Here is a 17561-nt window from a genome sequence, read left to right as displayed (position 1 = left end):
TTCATTTGTGGGCCAAGCTACTGTTTAAAGTTGTCTGAAGAAAAGACTATTTTCAGACAGGAGTACCCTCAACGGACAAAGGATTTTGAAGGAACGCAGTTTTTCCTGGCATACTACATCATTGTGTATGTATTGATAGCTAACCACTCAACTTTAATTATTACATCAAGTATCAATCTCAATCAGCTTTATTTTTACACTGACGGACTCACACGGCGCTTTCCAGCCAGACGGTTCTAGGAAAAGGGCACCACAGGGGGGCTTCTGGAGAACTACGAACCTTCATGGGCTTCTTTATCTTTGCAATCGTACCGCCAAGAACGCCTAAGTGATGAAGCCAGCGGTCATTTCTGTGCTCAGTACAACAACAACAACAAAATCGAGAATGATTTGGTGTCATGGGTTTCAAGCTTGGCCTTCAGTGTTGGTCCATTTGATTGTGTTTTGTTCCATTTTGAAGGCTTACGCCAAGAACTGTTGTGTACACAGCTGTCATTTTACATGTTTTTTAAAAATGGCGGTTGCTTGGCTCATGTGTTCGATCAATCACCATACACGTTCACTCGGGGTTGCCCTTCTGCTTGGAAAGTACCTACCCTGACGTACAAGCTAAAAAAAATCCCTCAAAACGTAGTTCTAAGAAATACAATCGTGCGCAGTTCCTGCAATGTGTACACAAATAAAAAGGACGTAGTTCCTCCAGCAGCTCTTAGAACTATGAAAAAGTTCCTGTGGTAGGAAAGTGCCTATATATTGTGTGCCTGACTGTTGTCCTCAAATGTAAAAAGGCAAAAACAAAACATGTCATATCCTTGCAGCTCCACCAAGGTTCATGAATCAAATAGAGCCAAAGCAAAGAAATTATACAGCTGATATCGGTGAATTATTGCTTAAATTTGCTGGTTTTTAATATTAATACATCTTTTTAAAAGAATTTTCTGTCTTCTTTCCTGTAGTCTTGTACTGTCCTTTGCTGTCTTGGAAAACGTCTGTGCTGTGAGAGGCTGTATAAAAAAGGCAGCGGTGTTGAGACTGGACCTTCAAGAAAATGTACAGCTGGCTGAGCATTCCAGTACAGTTTCACTGATTTCCCTGCTAAACCGTGTGTGTGTGTGTGTGTGTGTGTGTGTGTGCGCGCGTGTGTGTGTCGTTCCGAGCTGAAGGTAATACCCTCTGTGCCTCTGCTTAAAATGAAGGGCAAAGGGTGAAATGAGTAGCCGGCTCTCACCACAGTTTCCTCTCTTAAGTAGCTTCAACGCTGCAATAACACAAATGTGCCAAAAACAAGACGATGCAAGAAGGAAAAGATAAAAAGGCATTTAACCACTTTAACTTGTCCAAACTTTTCTCTGTTTACACACTTTTGTCAACCCCAATGTCAAATACCTGAATTGCAATTGCATGTCTATGTCAGTCAGCTCCCAGGATTATATTCTATTATGTGCATGTGCAAAATGAAAAGTGACAAGCATCGCATCAACACGAGCTAGACGGATGGTCAGGAACTTGGAGACAGACAGACAGAAAGACAATGAGCAACAGCGGTGAATTACAGGGAAGAGGGAAAGACCCACCGGCTCTTCCTAAACCACAGGTATGATTTACAGAGCGGGGTTGGTCGCCTGCGTAAAATTAATAATAGGAAATGCAAGGGTAGTCCAGTGACTTGTCCAAGATATACTTTCCCTGGCTCTCCAGGCCCCTGGAAAACCTGGGTGGCCTATAACCAGGCTTCCTCTGGTTTCTGATGTTAATGTCATTGCTTTTGCCTGCATGACAGAGGCTTAACCGCAAGCGTGGTTTGGGTCAGACAATGGGACAAAACTGCTCACAGCGACGTAAGCTGCGATAGCGGGTCAAGCCTCATACCAATCTCAGACGTAGATCCAAAATCCACTGGGCATTTATTGAGGTATTTTTGTCCCACGGTGGAGACTGCTGCCACAGGGAGGGAAAGAAAGGAGGAGCGGGATGAAATTTAAAAAATCGGATTCTTTTTAAGTACTTCGCTTTTCCAGAAATCAGAAACCGCACGCTGTATTATGGTCAGTGGATGTTTTGAATTACTTGAACTACTTAATGGTTCCTCCTTACCAAGCCCACAGAATTGTTTCACAGTGGTTTTGAACCTTTGCTTAAGTCATTGAGTTGGATGTTGAGTAATCTCTTTTATAAACCTACCCTTCACACTGAAACACGTAGGTTGTTCACTTCACTTTAAGGCCACAATGTTTAATATGACATAACAGGGCAAAAGTACCAATACAGTCAAAGTCAACCTATTCTGTATTGTCTGTAAAAAAGCAGACAACTGCTTATGGCGTATCGCTGCTGTCAAGTGAAAACCTCACATGTCCAATAAGTCAGCTTTTCAGGAACTAACAAAAGTAACCTTGTTTTTGGCTTACAGTGATATATCAGTTATTGACACAAGTTGGTGGGAGTTACTCACTACAGTTGATCCTTGACCATTATCTCCAAGATGATCATAGTGGAGTTGTGGCTAAAGCAGATAAGTTTAAACTACAAAAAGATCTGCTCAAAAAATAAAACACACACACACACACACACACACATTGAGTAGTAATACACCAGCCTTACTCAGTGAACAAAATAGCTCCAAAATATATTATAGACACTGGCATACATTACATTAAGCGGCTATTGTAGTTTGTTGTGGATTGTGGATGGTTTAAACATTTTATTGCTATTTTATAGTGATAAAATGGCTTCAAATGTTTGGTTGACTGCCGTTCATTTAGCTACCTGTTAACCTGGACAATTAGCCGCAACTCCAACGACAACTCTAGAAATGCAGTCCATGCATTTACATCACTTTCTGTCATTAAATCTAAAATATCCCTTTAACAACGGTCCATTTTTGACCCTATTATATTGGATTTGAAATTTCTTCTTGAACTCAGGTGTGTCAGAGCTGAACAAAATTGAGAACCCAAACGCACGACTCCAAACAAGAGTTCTAAAGAAAAGACTTTTAATAAGCAAAGTATCAACTAAAATTCACAATACAAAGTAACAACTGAAATTCACTATGATAACCAAGAACGAAAGTAGCAACGGATAACTCTTAACAAGGAATAACTAGAACAAAAAGGCAAGGCAAAAGTATCAAATAAACAAGAGAACAAAACAATGACAAAACAAAGTAGCAACGGAAATACAAAACCTGACTTGAGACTTGACGTGACGTGACAAGGATCATGGACGTGACGTGACGTGACGTGACGTGACGTGACGTGACGTGACGTGACGTGACGTGACGTGACGTGACGAAGCAAGACGAAGCAGGACGAACTCGCACAGGACAAAGGGAAACACGGACTATATATACACACAAGGTAATGGGGAACAGGTGGATACAATCAGGGCGTGGCAGACAATCAGACTAGAGGGAAACACACAAGGGGAAGGGCAAGTGACCTGACACAAGAGGAGAGTGGGATATCAAAATAAAACAGGAAGTCACGAGACAAGACACAAGAACAAAACCTAACAAAACAAAACATAATTTTCATGGCATGACAAGGAGTGCGGAGAATTGTGCCAACCCACTGCAGAGCAAGTTAAAACTTGAAAACCACCATGGGAATATAACGAGTGACAATAAGCTTCACACAATGTTGAAAAGTGTTTGTACAGAGTTTTTGTAATTTAGGTAACCTTCCTTAAGAGACCATAAATAATTTTACCTTTATTTTAAAGGGGGAAAAAAATGCAGATATATTTCCATGTTGCAAAATTCTGGTTGTCAGCGTCACTGAGAACAAGCCTGCCGCTGTTGGTCTTCAGGTTTCATTCTGTTGAAGCTGGCACCCTTTTGAGTATCCCCTGTTTTCTGAAATAACAGAGGATCTAAGGCCCATTACTCTATATACAGAGTATTGTAAAGAACTAAGTGGAGGCGGGTGGAACATTTTGTAAATCTTGTGTCACCAAAACCGCCGCAAGCAGGATGAATGCGTTTGGTTCGCCAACAGGATATCCCTTCAGACTTGCTCACTGCGTCGGTGATGAGGATAACAGAGGGGGCATTATTTTTGCTCAGCAGCTCGGGAAGGTGATAAAGGGCTCCCAGATTCTCTCGCAGGGGTGCAGCAGTAACACACACATCTATTCACATTGACGCAACATTTCATCGCCTGGACTACAAGGGCTTCTCTGGCTTTAACCCCTTAAATGGGGCCATGGCCAACCTTACAGGGGTCAGGAGTGAAACTTTCTAAATATACAGCTGTCTGCCCCGATCCCACGTCCTTATAAAGATGTCTTCATCATGACAACATCAACACACAACTGGTAGAGATACATTTAGAAGGAGCATTAAGGGCACAGCGTGGAAATATAACACATTTTTTTTTTGCCACAGATTTATGTTTTACGCAAAATTATCACACAACTCATTTGAAAATCAGTGGGAGTCGTGGAATCTATAGTAGAGTGTTTGTGGTGGTGTTTTAACCTTTTCTCTATCTCTAAGTGGCACATGGAAATTTTGCACGTGGGCAGCAGCGAGGGGCGGCAAGAAGTAAACTGAATTATGAAGACTTAGTATAGTGTGGTGTGTGTGGTGCAAGTTCAGCCAGAGTTGGACACTCGCTGCTGATAAAAAGAAAGTTTTGCATTTCGCTCTTGCATTTTGATTGGTCACTTCCTGTGTGCTGGGAATACTGCCCACCAGTGACCACACCTGTCATCGCAATTTTGTTTGGTAGATTTGCAGCATTTCAAAAAGAGTGGATGGGATGCCCTTTTTAAGTCCATTGTCCCCATGCTGGGATTTACAATGTGTTATTTTTTGCATAAAAATATACCTACTGCAACTTGTAGGAAATGGCTCCTTTTTCACCCCCCTTTGCAAACTGACATCCAGATAAGTTTAATGCATCGTCAGTATCGCACCATTATAAACGGCCTTATTACTCCACTAACATACCTTCACTCATTGTCTGAATGTCACTGATATGTCTAAATGTTAAATGTCTGGAGTCAGTTGCACTGTCACTTTGCACTGTCACACCTTCTGTGGCACCATTAGTGTCAATAGTTTTCGATGTGTCTTTATACGAAGACAAATTCATTTCTGTCCACTACTTGGTTATTGAATTGAATCTGATTTTGATTCTAATTCTGATAGATATCTCGTCCCCCTCACACCTCTCCATCGGCCTTCCAGCCACTGAGAAGTGTAAACCGAGTAGCACCTTCCAGTGTGGATGGATGCTAAACACCACTACACACTACAGATTTCTCTGTGTCTGAAAAAGCACAGTTTTATCACGTTAAGGTCATGTTATGTTTTTTTTTACTCTGGTAACAGGATGGTTGGATGTTAACTAAAAAAAAAAAAAAACCTGTGTGATACACAAATAGGCAGCTGCTGGCACTCAAGTACCCATGTTACATTATGTCTATCGAAACCAATGAGTCTGCATGTCTCTTCTATTGTGGGCGTCTGCACATTCATTATATTTTACTCCCATTACCGAATGTAAACATTTTGATTCAAGTACAGAAATTCTACGGCTGATTTACTTGTAGTTCAAAAATGAGGGCTTTCCATCATTGCCATAACTCAGATGACTTGTTGAAGGGAGCTGCTCTCATTCATAGTGAATGTGGTAGAAAATAACGTTTCCTTTATTGGTCTGAAATCATTTCACAGGCTCTGGTAGCACAAGCATAATTTTAAAAAGCTCAGGTCTGAGGTAGCCCATTAAAACACTCATAAACGTTAATTTTGCCAGTGGGATGTGAGATTGTGTTACCCACTTGGCAGAAACGTGCATATGAAATATGTGGTTTTGCATTGGCTAAAATTGTTCCCAGGCCTTGCTTCCTTTGAAAAGTGTATAATCTAGCCCATGACTGTTTGTCAACTTGGTCTGAAGAAACTGGATGCAGCCCGCTCGCCATGTGCCTTGTCATGATGATCGTGGCGGTCATGTCAGCACAAAACCTTGCAAATCTGAGGGAGGTTACAAAGTCAGGCAAACTGTGCAGACTGATAATGCAGCACATTTCATAGCCAAAAGATAAATATAACTCTTATGGGGGGTGGGCGGGTTACGAGAACTCTCAAGCACTTACTTAAATATAGCTTTGAAGCATTATTTCTTGAGTGTGTTTGGTTTTAGGGAACTTTGGTGCCAAGGAAATACATAAAGCAAATATTCCTTCCATTCATATTTCTGCACTTATAATAGACTGGAGAAAAAGGTTTCACATATAAAATATATGAGTAACTTGATTAACATAACATTAATTTTACGATGGTCTGCTGAATCTTTTGATGTGAATGATCAATCCCTGAATTCACGCAGTATGTGTTGTCAGTGGTAGACTGTCGAATGCAACTAAATCAATCTTTTTTTTATTTATTTCTTGTAATAAAAAATGTTTATGACAAGTCAGCACTCTATGTTTGGTTTATATATGGCTACATATGTAACATGCATGATAATATTTCTCTGATCTGGGAGCATATCCAGAACTGTATATATTAGGTTTCTGTATGGTTACATTCAAATTAAAGGTTTCGGTGACAGTATTCCATCTTTGCGGCATTAATATATAGCTAAGTTAAGTTTTGAACTGAGGGCTTTTATTTTATTCTGGCTCAGAGAAGTCTTTCTAAATTTGACTGTTTTTTGTACTTCTTTCACCACTTTCACCACTGCCTCTGAAACACAATGCAATGCAATGTGATGTCTCAGCGTTTCGATCCCATTTTTAAAACACACTTCGTAATATAAAATTCAGGTGCTGCGACCATGAGGAGAAAATACCAAAACGACGTGAGGAGTCAGATGTATACGGAGTTCTGTGGTAAAAGGGGCTTGGCTCCTCCTGGCACACGCTGCACACACCCTATTGATGCTCAGCCAATAGCCTACACAGGGTCACATTTATGGGAAGATATTTAGCGTGTCTCTGCCACTCTGTTGGGCAGAAAGAATAACACTGGGCCTCTTTCCTGGTTGCACAAGAGCCTGATGATGTTTCCCATCAGAAGACTAGCCTGGCTGCACATCATAAGGATACACAGAAAATGTCAAAAACACCCTGCCACTCTCCCCTTCAAACCCAGCATGTGGTCTAGCTTCAATTTATCATTAGGTTCGCTTTTTGGTCCGCAGACCTGGGTTTTGAAGTTGGTAACCACGTCAACATCATGCTTATCCCTCATGATCACAGCTATTTTCATGCGAGCCAGTATGTAATTAGAAATGTTAATCAGGATTATTATAGCTTTGTGAAGCTTTTGACTATATTTACCTGGATCTTTCTTTGGCACTTATCATGAAATGAGAATATGCACGGTAGAAACCAGACAGCCTGCAATGCTGATGATAATAAAACAGGAAGCAGTGACAATGTGTCATTATCAGAATGAGGAAGTAAAGATGCTGTGGTATCATTATAGTTTTCTGGAGAAATTATGAGTTACCATTCACCGCAGTTAAATGACTTTAGCAATGATCCTGTTCGCCATAAACACAGGAGGTCGCTGACTGGCGAGATCCTGTTCGCCATAAACACAGGAGGTCGCTGACTGGCGAGATGACAACAAAACAGGGAGGCATATCCCTGGCAAGCTCAGAGTGTGATACATTAGTCCTACCATACACCTCTGCTGTGGGCATTGATTTTTCATTTAGTATGAAATTACACTTAGTGTAAAAATGGGGAAGTACCGTTTTTATTTTCCTGTTACATGAACCTTGGAACACGTTGCCTTCCAGCTGCCGACTCCAGCAGTTCAACCCCAAAAATACTTTCACTTCTCCTAAACCGAGCATTTTCGTTTAAGTTGCAAAATACTTAGTGAGCTCGTTGGTACAATTACTCTCGCTCAAACCACACATTGCTTAGACTGCAGCACTTCAAATCCCTGACATAAGAGGTCTGGCAGTTTGATGAAAATTGTGTTGCTTCACCCAAACTTTTACATCAAACCCTGTGCGTGTCAGCTGGACTGAAGCATCCTGGTAGCTGCTTCAGGGCTGCAGTGCTTCTATTTAATTCCCATCACCTGTGAATGGAAATCCACCAATTCCTTGTTGTTGTTGTCATTGTTGTTGTTGTTGTTTTTACTGTGGTGACATCTTTCTGGCTAAGCATTCATTGCTGTAGAACATCTGCACTGCGCTTCCCACAGATCAGCTGTCACTCAAATAGTTTGTTCAGTTTTTTTTAAGTTTTTTTTTATTTTGGTAAACTTTTGAGTTTTTGTAGGTAGCGCACTCTTCAGGCCATGGTTGCTGTCACTGCTCATGCTCATGCTACCTCCACCTGATCTTCTTCTTTTTTTTTATTGTAAACAAACTGCTGTTGCTGCTGCTGGAAATGTAAAATACATCACCTTCTCTGAATTGGTGGGTTTTTCCAAGGAAAGACCTGAAGTACCTGATATAGTGAGTAGGAAAACTGACATTTATTTATGTGAAAATGTCATGGATTATTACTCTAATACTTTTCAAACCACTTATCTAAACTGCATGGAAAGACCTCTATATAGTGTGTGAGTGTGTGTGTGTTCGCACATGTCTGTGTCTGTGGGGTGTCTAGGTGTCTGGGCAGGAACAGAAGGCTATGGAAACTGCCGGGCTTTTACGGAGCCCAAGCAGCACATTTGTCAACGTCACAGAGAACACACTAATTTGTAGTACAGCTGTTTCCCTATATGATGTGTTGAAACACTCAATCAGAAAAATTGGGCTGGACCAGCTTGTGTCTCGGGCTCATAATGGTCCATTGAGAAGGTAACCAGCCTGGGCCGGGCCTCCACTGGCAGCGCTGGCTTGTCTGAAGTAGCAGCAAACCTCAGCTGCTCTAATTTGTAAACTAGGCGAGAGGCAAAAAACACTGAGGGCCGGCACAGAGTGTGTGTGGCACTGAGTACAGTGTGTGTGTGTGTGTGTGTGTGTGTGTGTGTGTGTGTGTGTGCCTGTGTGTGTGTGTGTGTGTGAGGGGTAAGGCAAGAAACACCATATGGTTCTGATTGACGATGATTGAATCAAGAGCAGTAGCAGAGAGAAAGTGTTTTTCAGCCAGTGAGAAATTTGTGTGCACCGAGGCATTTGACAGAGGGACGGGGATATCTCACTCCAGCCTAAACAGGCAGGACAAATCGATTAGTGATGACCCATTACTCCAAACAGTCTGAGGATCGCCTCCTACGTTTTCAAAAGCAGTATCACTCTCCTGGAGGATGCTTGAGACATGAAAATACATAAATCTCACCATCCATGAGGCTGTCTTGACTTTTTATTCTGAAGGAAGAGTCATTTTTATATCAGTGTCATAAAAATAGGACCAAAAAAATAAAGAAAGCGCTTCTGGGACTTCTTTGAGGAGGCAACAAAATACGATCCACTCCCCGATGTCAAGGTCACAAAAAGAAAGGGAAATTTGGGGTGGAAAAGCTCAACTTTAAAGTTCCTCTAAATTGCTGTTGCTGGCCTGTGACATGATGGCCTCTAGTGGTACACCAGCGATTGACACAGACAGCTCAATCATTTCCTTATAGGCGTGTGCTGCCAGGTCCAGCTGGCTTTGACATTAACACCAGGCTCTGACTGACAGAGGCCCTGGCCTTGGGCTGGGCTCCCGGGGCCTCCACAGTACATTCAGCTCTCCTTTTAGCCTGTTGATTTACTGTCCCCGGTGGCCGCTCGTTGATCCATTTCCCCTCTCAGTTTGCTCACAGGGCACCCCGAAAACCGTCCTCCAGCAATATATTTGCTTTATGATTTCCTGAGGAGCCAACGAAGAAAAACAAGCCCCGCTCACTGCACCTGTTCCAGTTAATGTGCAGCGGGCCGGTCGGCCTCCTCTGGTCTAGGCGGCTGGGGAAAAGGAGAGGGCCACGGTGTCACAAGCTCCATGTGGATCTTCCATTTCCCCCCGGCCCAGTCGGGACCAAGCAGCATGGGGAACAGGGATAGATGGCGTATTATATGTGTGTCAGTTTAACACACACAGGTCAAATGGGGCCCACGTGAGTCTTGCTGCGTGTGCATTATTAACATGTGTGTGGGTGTTTATGTAGCTCAGCGCCCAACATGGAGCTGACATTAATAAGGGAAAGTGATGGGAACTTGCTTACATCACTTTGGACGACATGCAGATGTGACTGAATGGAAGGTCTTATCCAGAGCGAGAACCATCTTCCATTTGCAAGATGAGGTGACCGAGCTGATATTTACATAATCTGAAATAGAAAAAAAAATAACAATAAAGTTGTTGGATTTATTTGCTGGCAAGTAGATTTTATAATATCAACCTGCCCTGTGATCCAAGTTAAAATGACAAGTAGCATGGTAATGCGTTTTGGAGACAGTGGAACAACACTTTGACAACCATCCTGGGACGGGGTGCAGACAGTGGGGAGAGCAGCTATGAAGCCCAAGGCCTGCTGGGTGACATTCAGCAATTCGGGGCACCGTGTCCATTTTACAGGGGACAGCAAGCTCTTATTTAACAACCAGTTCCTGTTTTTTCAACTATACATGTTTCTTCAAGTGTTAATGGATGCCTGAGCTCTTTCCTGACCCTACTTTGACCTATGTCACTCTCTGAGCTGAAGCCAAACCATAGATATATGCCAGTAATCCAAAGAAATGACTTGATATATCTAATACATCTGTCAGGGGTTTCTATTCATTATATCAACCTCTAAAGTGGAAGACCAGGCAAAAATCCCCAAGAGTTTCCCCCTGCCTGTAAATGTGATCCATTTATTTCACAGTCTGATATTTCCATTGATAAAGATGGTCGTTATATTTTCTCCCAGTCAGAAACGAATGAATAATACTTTCAGTGATTTGTCAGAAACTTTATTTACAACTAAGCTGAGCAAAATCTTTTTTCTTGGATGTTAGTATTTTTTTGTTGAAAGGGTTCTTGGGTTTGGTGTGATGATCTTGCCATCATTATGATGAGGACAGTAGAAATTTTGGTATGACAGTTAGGAGTTTCATATCTTAGTAATCACCGCTTGGTAATGTGGAAGGGGAAAACCTCCAGATTTCTAAGTAAGCCAGCCGCTGAACACGAGGCATTGTAGATATCACCAATCGTCCATCTGAAAGCTGTCAACTGACTTTCTGGCCCAGTTCTTCCTGTTTCCTTGGAAGTGACCCAGTGGTAAAGTGGCCCAGTGGCTTTTAGGTCAAGAAGAGAGGTGAACAGAATTATGAGAGGAAGCATGCATGTGGCAGTGTCTGCTTTTTTCAGTCATGTGTGTTTAAGTAGTAACCTGACAGAGTAAATGTATTCCAGGGTGCTTTTTTTCCATCTTAACTCAAGTTGTCTTCCTGATGGCAGATGCATTGGAGCTCACCCTTGCGTGTAGTTGGTGAGTGTGTGTGAGTCCTTGTGCTTTTCCTTATGTTGTTTTTTCCCCTTTTTTTCGCCAGGCTTAAACAGTGTGTTAACCACCAGATCCCATTGCTATCAATCTTAATGGTGGTGGGTCAATGTAAACGCACACATGTGTAGGCTCTCTCTGGAAGCCACAGTTTAAGAATAATCCCCCCTCCCAGAAAAAAAAGAGCGAGGGAAAATATTCTGGCCCCATTAACAAAATAGGTGCTCAGAAAACACCCCAGCCGGCCCGAGTGATAGCTACTTCCTCAGCTTTTCCACTTCATTGATGGTTATGTGAGCTAAAACAACGAGCTTAATGGAGACTCCGGGCCCTCGGGGGACTAATCATAGCCACGTGACTTCCTCCGGGGCTTCCATGAAAATAACTCCATTACAATGGCCTGTGATATTAATATCGGCTTTGGGAAAGTCAGACCCCGGGCTCCACAGGGAGGGCTCAGTATGAGCAAACAAAGAGGAATGCACGGCATTTGAGGGAGCGAGAGAGAGGGAAAGAGGAGAAGAGATACTAAGCAAGAGAGAGAGAGAATCAGAGCGAGAGAATATAGGGCCGTTTGTGATGAATGATGGCATATTGCGCAGTCATGATGTGCTTTTCTTTTTAGAAGCTGCATTGTTCTCTACTGTTATGACTGCCTGAACCTCAGGGGTTTGAAAATGTTGTTACTGTATCATGTTTTACCCCATAGAACCCATAATTGTTACTTTTACAGATAATTGCCTCTGTACATTTGCTCCAAACTCGAACACTAGCCGTAAACAATTTATTACACTGACACCAAGTATGCGAGGGTGCTGGGATTTAGTTTGCTGATAGCAATTTTTAAAGGTGCAATATGCCGAATTGCTGAGGGTCAAATGAAAAGAGGTGCTTTTATTCCAAACTGACCAAAAAAAAAGAAAAAAAAAACCCACGAAAGAAGCATTTAATCTATAGACTGATGATGAGAGGCATGCAGACTCAACCATCAAATTATACACTTATTTCACGTTTTTTCATCAGCTGAGCTAAATAGTCTTGACAATTTTGAATAGTGCACTTTAAATGCTACTGTCCATTTGCAAGTGCAAGCTCTATTAATTGTTTGTGTTAGGTATTCTGCATTCAAGTCATATTGGAGAGACTGGAGGTCTAACTTGACGACCTGTTTGGATGACTAGAGAGGTCAAAAGTTTGTTCACATCGTTGCAGAATTGTAACAGAACAGCAGCACAGATTTATTGTCTAGCAGCATGTTAAAGCTGACGGCAGCCTGATGTATGAATGAATGGAATAAATGTGTGTAAAAGTGTAGAGAAGCTTGTATAGACTGCCTTGGGATGTACAATAAGAATTCAGTGCTTACATGACGAACTCACACCCGCCAAAATCTTCCATGTTGATGTTGCTGTATGGCAAAGTGGGAGAAATAATGCGGAAATAGAAAAAAATAAAAGAAGTAAAAACAACTAGCGAGAGAACATGAACGATATTGCCAAGAAGGAATCTCATATTTATGGTTCTAACAATACAGTGTGTACAAAGTATTAACTGAAAGTGATAGAAATGTTCTCTGCATCTTAAATAAGAATTATCTCTGCAAAAAAATTTAAATAAATAAAACTAACAGGTATCTGAATTATTATGCATCCTGTCCTGGTATGCCAACTTTCCTGAGAACAGACGTAGAGTGTGTGTGTGTGTGTATGTGTGTGTGTGTGTGTGTGTGTGAGAAAGAGAGAGCGAGAGAGCATTTCAAAGGCATTGCAGACCGTCCTGCAGATGATTCTTTGGCCAGGCCTCCATTTTAACATCTTCTCCTCCTCCCTATAAAGCTGTCATGCTGTCACTCTGCTGTCTGTGCAGCCTGTAACTCATCACCAGCTGCATTCAGAACAATTAAATCTCAATGATCGCGTCGAGGAGAAGTCGCCCACCTCAGAGTTCAGTACCCGCTCCCAGTCCTCCTCCGCTTCCTCCCATTCAAGCGGACACGTGCATCAGCCCGTCCAACCGAGGGGACATCTTATAGAGCAGCTGAACTCTCATATAAGTCCTCACTTGTAAAGACACACTCAAGTTCACTGCGTTATAAGCCGGTTTTCTCCAGGTCCTCTCTAGTTGTGGGGAAATTTATTGAATGAAACATCACCGGCTTAACTTTTACCTCTGTTTTTATGAAAAATATATATTGTTTTAACAGTGTTTTAAAATTCCTCCTACACTCCTATTCGGGTCACAGCTAGGCCTGCACATCTTTGAGGGTTCAGCATGATAAAAGACTTTAAAAGTTGCAATAAACTATTTCTCCTGGGCTGACCCTCGCATTTTCTGCTGAAGAATGGAAAAGTTGGAAAAATTATGGCCAGAGAAATACTGAAGTGTGTGTAATGTGTAAATTTTGAGGTTATCTTTTGCTGATATCATGTTCTCTGCGTGCATTAGTTGCTTTTTGAACTTAAAGGAACTGGGTTGGGGTCACTTCAGAGTTTTTCCATTTGGATTTTGGCATCAAAAATCAACTGTGCATGAAAGAAGTATGCAAAATAAGTTGTGTTTGGGCTTATGAAAGCACATATGTAATGTGACCCATTTAAAATCAATTCAGTTGATTTTTTTTTTTTAAATGTAAAATTATCAACAGCTAAACTGAGAAAAATGTTTGTTTTAAAATGTTGTCCGTTTCAGTTTTTCTTCTTGTTAAACTGATTTTTTTTCAAATTCTTAATCCTGTGGAAATGTTATTTGCAGATACTTCAAATATGGAAACTGCGTTGTATTAGGAATTCATACCTATTTATAATTCATTTCCCATCTGCAATACAGAACAGAGGTCACTACCATAGCGTGGTTCCAGTTTTACTTTTCACTTTTATCACAGAGGTTTCCGAAAAACAGGATCCAAATTGTTTCAGAGTTAAACAGAGTCAAAATCCCCTAATAGAGACAGAATATGAAACAATTACTTGTAAAGCATTAGTTGATTGCCGAAAAAATTACAGACTTTCTTCAATTAAAAGTAATTAGTAAAATCACAGTGATGGGGGAACTCACTACATTTTCACAGAGATTTAAGAAGTTCCAGCAGCCTGTTGAAACCACGCATAAGCAGCAATGTGGCTTTCATGTCTTGTACATGAAATATTAGATGGCAGTAGCTGAGCCAAAGTAAAGGTCCTCCTCCAGGGTCCAAATAATTATAAGAGTGCCATAACAGATCAAACATTATTTCCTTGACCTTGTCTCCAGTTTGAGGAACAGCGCAGACTATTTGGCTGAAACCTACAGGAGCAAAAATGTCTATGTCTGCAGTACAGACCTGACTTTTACACAGGATTAGAGATTCATTCAGTATTAAGCAAATGACCCTCAGCTGGCCAGGAGCTACACATCTCTGGCTGTGTTCAATCTGTGGTGCAGCAGAGCTTGACTCACAAAAGAATTAGTTTAGAGAGTAAGTCAGCTTCTCTGTCACATTCATTCGAGCCAGGAGAATCTTTGCATAATACATGCAAGACCGGCTGAAAGTCAAACACCTGCGAAAATAGCATTTTAAAAAGAATTAGAATACAGATAATACATTTTATTATGCACAATAATGTAAATCCAAACAGGGAAAAAATCCAAAACGCTTTGAAGTGTCAGATATTAAGACAGACTATTGAAATGTAGGATATCACAGCTTTATATTGCTTTAGTTTGAATTAAGTTTTATTTTAAGAATTAAGAATTGAGTTTTTTATTTATTCATTTATGTTTTAGTCAGGTTGTTTTCTGCTGAAGCAGTGCACTGTGCAAATCCACATGTGCCAGAACAGTAATTGTTACTGTTGGATCTAAGGAAGTTGCAAAGGTCAAAGCAAACATGACATCAGGTTATAATTTTAGAGCATGATTGAACAAAAGCACATTGTTTTATATGTAGTGGCAGCAAAATATTTTTGAGAGGACTGTAATGAAGAAACAAAATAAAATAAAATTATACTGTCGGTGACCTTGGCCACAGGTCTTTTAGTTAAGCCAACAGCCTGAGGTTTTCCTGTCAAGTGGGACCTCATCAGCTCCTCTGGCTGTAACAACTTAATTTCAGGAAATACAATTGGTTAAGAATCCAAAAACTCCTAAATGGTGATCCCTTCCTTTCTTGGAAAGCCTGTAGTGTGGGAATAGAGAATGAGGCTGTGTCGGGGCAGGACTACACGGCCTGCTGTTTTATTATCTACAGCACTGCACCCCGCTTGGATTAAACAAGCTGCTGAATTTTGCCATTTAGTCTACAGGTAATCTCATCTTCTGACATTTGAATTGAAGGCCACTTGGACCACGGAGAGTAGATTAACACTTAATCTGGTCCACTGGTTACAGCATGAAACAGCCCACTTTGTCTGAATATGTTGGCTTCTCATTTCTGGATATGTAGAAAAATCCCTCTGACTGCTTGAGTGGCCACTGAAATTTCACGACTACATTTACGATACATATGGCAGCTAACTTACCAGCTACCAAATTAATCACACACTATTTTGATAATCGATTGATTGTTTTAGTGATTTTTAAGAGGAAAATTTCATAATTCTCCTTTTTTCTGGTTTATTTAGTCCTCTTGTCGGTAAACCACATATCTTTGGGTTATGGCCTGTTGGTTGAGACAAACAAGACATTTGAGGACATCACCTTGGGATGTGGGAAATTGTGATGAACACTTTTCACCATTTTTTGACATGTTATGGACCAAGCAATTAATCAATTAATCGACAATATAATAGACAGATTTATCAATAAAGAGAATAATGATTAGTTGCTGCTCTACTGAAAACTATTGCCAAACACTTTGCAGCCTTGTTGCTGGATTTAGTGACTTTTTTTCTGACTCTCCACCTCTCAGTGGTGATGACACAGCTTGACGCAGGTTCATGTGTGTGTTTGCTCTGGTGAAAGAGATGTCTGATGACCGTTGCTCTCTAATAATTACATCCACTTAGTGTGTGACATCACCTAGCATCTTCCAGTGAGTTTTTGAGCATCCAATAGCTAATACAGACTTGGCAACTCGGTCAGCATGGTTTTGGGTCTTATACAAACTAGCATCTGGAGACAATCTAAAAGAAATTAGGCAGCAAATTCACTAACGCAACAGCAGGGTATTTTGTTCTGTTACTTTTTAGAATTTTCACAGCATATATAGTGCACTCACAAACATTTTAAGTTTAACTCGATCAAGTTTCTTCAGGGAGGGCCTTGGTAATATTACTGCAACTAGATGAAAATTGCATTTTAGACACCTCAGCCTTATCATAACACCATGAATCGAGTTTTAAATAAAGCCCACTCCCATGCCCACAAATGAAAAAATATTTGCCATTATTTACTCATGCAGCTGCAACACAGGACAAGTGTCTTGGTCCATGCAACACACAGGGAGGTAGCTACCAGCTGGACAGGTGTGTTAGAGGGAGGTGCTCAGGTTAGAGATGGCCAAGTTTAAGTGTGGCAGGCCTCTTTGTCTTGCACCTCGTGAGGCACACACTGAGAGTCAGGGAAAGCTGTTTTTAACACAGCTCTCCTCACTGTGTTAGGGTTAGCGGCACAGTGTGGCACCAGTGTGGCACATAAATCAGCACATCACATTAGTGGAGCAATAGTCAACTGCTCAAGAGTAACAACTATATCTCATGGTGACAAAAACAAGCTGGCAATCAGGCAATATGATAATTAATTATTATCCTAGATTATGTTAAAATAAGTTATAGTAATAAGTTGAAATTTCTGTGGACAGAATTTTAAAATATTGTTTGGCCTGATATACCTCCTTAAACTATTTGATGAATGTATAAGAAATCCCAAACCTTTTTTTCCCCTTCATTTCAACCCAGCGCCCGTATGGAACCATCACTATTTAGCGTACAGTGTCAAGATTTTCTCTTTTGCATATGGCTTCCACAGCTCCATCATCACTCCAGCCACCTGTCAGCTGAGCACCATCAGCATCTGAACTTGGCTCACAAATAACCCTCCATTCACTGGGGATATGACAGATGCATACTTTAACGTTGATGCGAATACACATTAGTCCCATGCAGACTTGTGCCCGTTCAGTGTTCAATACTGACAGCGAAAAAACTCTGAAACCAAACGTCGGTGAGCCCGCTGGTGTTATGCAGACTGATTT

This window comes from Myripristis murdjan, chromosome 24 (genome assembly GCF_902150065.1).
Source record: "Myripristis murdjan chromosome 24, fMyrMur1.1, whole genome shotgun sequence".
Classification (NCBI taxonomy): Eukaryota; Metazoa; Chordata; class Actinopteri; order Holocentriformes; family Holocentridae; genus Myripristis; species Myripristis murdjan.
Note: the sequence above shows the minus strand (reverse complement) of the source record.